Source organism: Eptatretus burgeri, chromosome 13 (genome assembly GCF_056783735.1).
Source record: "Eptatretus burgeri isolate ZD-2024b chromosome 13, Ebu_testis_v1, whole genome shotgun sequence".
Taxonomy (NCBI): Eukaryota; Metazoa; Chordata; class Myxini; order Myxiniformes; family Myxinidae; genus Eptatretus; species Eptatretus burgeri.
The window spans coordinates 34,784,266-34,787,477 of NC_140973.1; positions in this window are offsets into that span (position 1 = coordinate 34,784,266).

Genomic DNA, 3,212 nt, shown 5'->3' on the forward strand with positions numbered 1-3,212 from the left:
GTGAAAACTTTGGAGGGGGTGGGGTGTGGGAGGGGGGGTGTGGGGGGGGGGGTTGAATACTTTCCTAGGCCACTGGAACCACTGGGAATCTGACTCTGACTTGATTGCTAACTGCTATCAGACAACCCCTTCTCAAAACTCAGGCTTAAAACAAGGAATCAGTCGTTATCTTTGAAAAAAAAAAATGCAACCCTCCGCTGCTTTCAAATCAGTATATTCTAAAGTGTGCAATCCAGGTAGTCAGTGGATAGGTCCTGCACGAATGCAATCATGAGATAATTTTCAGGATATTTTTTTTTACAGCAGGAGTGGTATTACCCTCTCTACTTCTTTAATGGCCCTGGTTATTCCGACATTGCCGGGTCGGCTGGGAAACGTTACTGGCCGAAGTCTTTCACGAGGCAGATGGCCAGACCCGACGTTTGACTGAGAACAGGAATTTATAATTTGTCTGGGGGTGCTGATGATGCCTCACCTACTTTCATGAAAGCCACTGTCAGATAGTTAACATCCACCAATGACCATTGCTGCCAGATGGGTCATCTGACTTCATGGCCTTCTGATGCATGCTGTACACAATGAAAGCATAACCCAGCTAAGAAACACCATGGTGACAGTTTGTAGCAGGCTCGACATCTAAAAGGCAAGTGAACATACTCTTCAGTTATTCTGCCAACCCAGGAGGGATATATTATTTCCTGTATCACATTCTTATGAGTGATGCTAAAATCAGGGCAATCAGACCACAACCCGGCTTATCTTTTTTTTGGCATCCGTGTTTGGCCATCACTGCGTGGCACAAAGCCACAGGCAACCTCACTGTGTAGAGAACAAGCGACTTTAATGAGATCCGCCAATCCCAGAACACAGGGCAGGCTGTCTGAGCAGCTGTCGACAATATGAAGGCTTCTTTTGACAGGTGGCAAACAGCTTTGTTGTTGGAAGTTATTAAATAATGAAATGTGACTTGTCTGAGATAAATTGATGGAGAAGCATTTCAGCTGGGTACATCCAGTTCCTTCGGACAGCTCCAGGCAGTGTGATTATCGGTTGCGATTCAAACATCTTTCGATATTTGCCTGGAATATTTGCCCCGCACTCGGCGTGGAGGGAGCAGAACTTTCCTCATTGATGACACTGGATCGGACCTCACATCTTGTGCAATCACAAGTAAAAGTTTGATTTTAACTTCACCAACGTCTTCCTCACTGTATTCTTCAATCCCGTTCAATGGTTTTACTTGATGATGCAACCTGGGAATCAATATGTGCAAGGTTACATGATCTGTTGGATATCCTTGTGGTGAAATTATCTCACCCTATTTTCATTATTCCTCCTCAACCACAGCACCTTACATTCCCTTGTGCTGAACTGCATCTGCCAAACATTTGCCAAAATCCATGAAAGGATCCAGACTTTCCTGAAGCTGATCCCCCCACCCCCTTTCTGTCGTTTACCTTTCCTCTGTGCTTAGTGTCATCTGAAACTCTGGAAAACATACTCTTCACGCCACTGTCATTGATGGAAATGATGAATCACAACCGTTCTCGAACTGATCGCTGGGGTACCCGACCATTTACATCGTCCCAGCCGGATATCCTCCAATTCACAAACACTCTTTCCTTCCATCACTAAGCCAGTTTCCAATCCAGTTGTCTCCTCCATGAGCCACTCCAGAAGCCCTCACCTTAGATAAGGCCAAAAAAAAAAAAAAATGTTGCATTGGCGTAACCCGCCCGACCCTAAAAATTCCACCGACCCTACGTTTTTTTTTGGTTTTTTTGCTATCGAAAAATTTTGCCGACCCTATTTTATTGCTATTTTTGTTGTTTTGTTATCGTTTTCAAGTATCTTGTTGATTGCGATCGCGATCGCAAAAACCCGGAAGTGTTTCGGACAGAACCCGCCGACAAAAAGGGTGGTACGCGAGCCGGGGGATATTTTGGGAGGGATTTATTAGGAAAAAAAAAAGAAAAAAAAAAAGATCCCGACCGACCTACCCTATTTTTCAGTGACCCGTTACGCCAATGCAACTTTTTTTTTTTTGGCCTAACAGCCATCTATTTGGTACTTTATCGAAATCCTTTTGAAAGTCGAGATAAACTACATCCACTGCACTTCTCCAACCACCGAGTCAGAAACTGCTTTATTGAACTGAAATAAATTTGTTAAACATGGACTTCCCTTTGGTAAATCCATTCTGAATGCCTTCAAATACAGGTCAGCCCCGTATAACGTTGTTTCGCTTCAACGCCCTTGATCAAGTAGGGAACAAAGATTTGTATTACATCGTGACGTTGCGACATTCGATTTTGGGTCGTGCGCCAAGCAAACGACTTCAAGTCAAGGTGGACACAGTTTTGCTCTGCGGTTTTTTTCCCTGTTCAACCACCACACCATCTTTTCTCTTTGCTTATCAGGTTGCTTCTGATGACTCCAATGCAGTATTTGGTCTTTCATTTGATTATACTTTATATTAGGTCAAATATTATTTTAAAAATACCAGTTGATCGTCCCCACTCACTTTCTTTTTTGATGCCGCCTCCTTTATTTTGTTATTTGTTATTTTGTCAAACATCCCCCCAAAACAAACAATTTTTTAACTGCATCTGAAGGAAGGTGTGCAGTGAAGTGGCTGCGCCGCTTGAAACGTCGTCCTGTGGGGGACTGACGGTTACTTCCCCAATAGGCATGGTGACTTTACTATCCCAATGCAAACTAAACAATAACACAAAAAAATGAAACAGCAACAAACTAGAAACAAAGGAAACACAATGGGTTAGAAAGGTTCTTCTTCATTTTTGGAGGACAGAAGGAAGGAAGGACATACCAGATATTGAAGCGGTTTGCAACTCTTAAAAGTCCATATCTTCGTGTACGACTCTTGCACAATTCTTTGACTCGATCATGTTCCCAATGTCGGTTCTGAGTTTTTATAGCTTGTACCCATCCACAGGTCCAAGAGCTGAACCGCCACGTTTCATTCACTGGCACTTTCCGTTTCCATGCACGATATGCGAGTGGTCATGATCTGTGTACATGATCTGCGTACGTTAAGTTCCATCGCTGCCATTACAGTAAAATCCAGTTCACGCTTCGGATTAAAATGATGCAAAATAGGACTGCTTTTAAAACGAGCAAATTGCGCGAAGATTAATCATTTTCATGATTTAAGATTCATTTTTGAAGACGGTTTTCATCTGTTTGCAAAT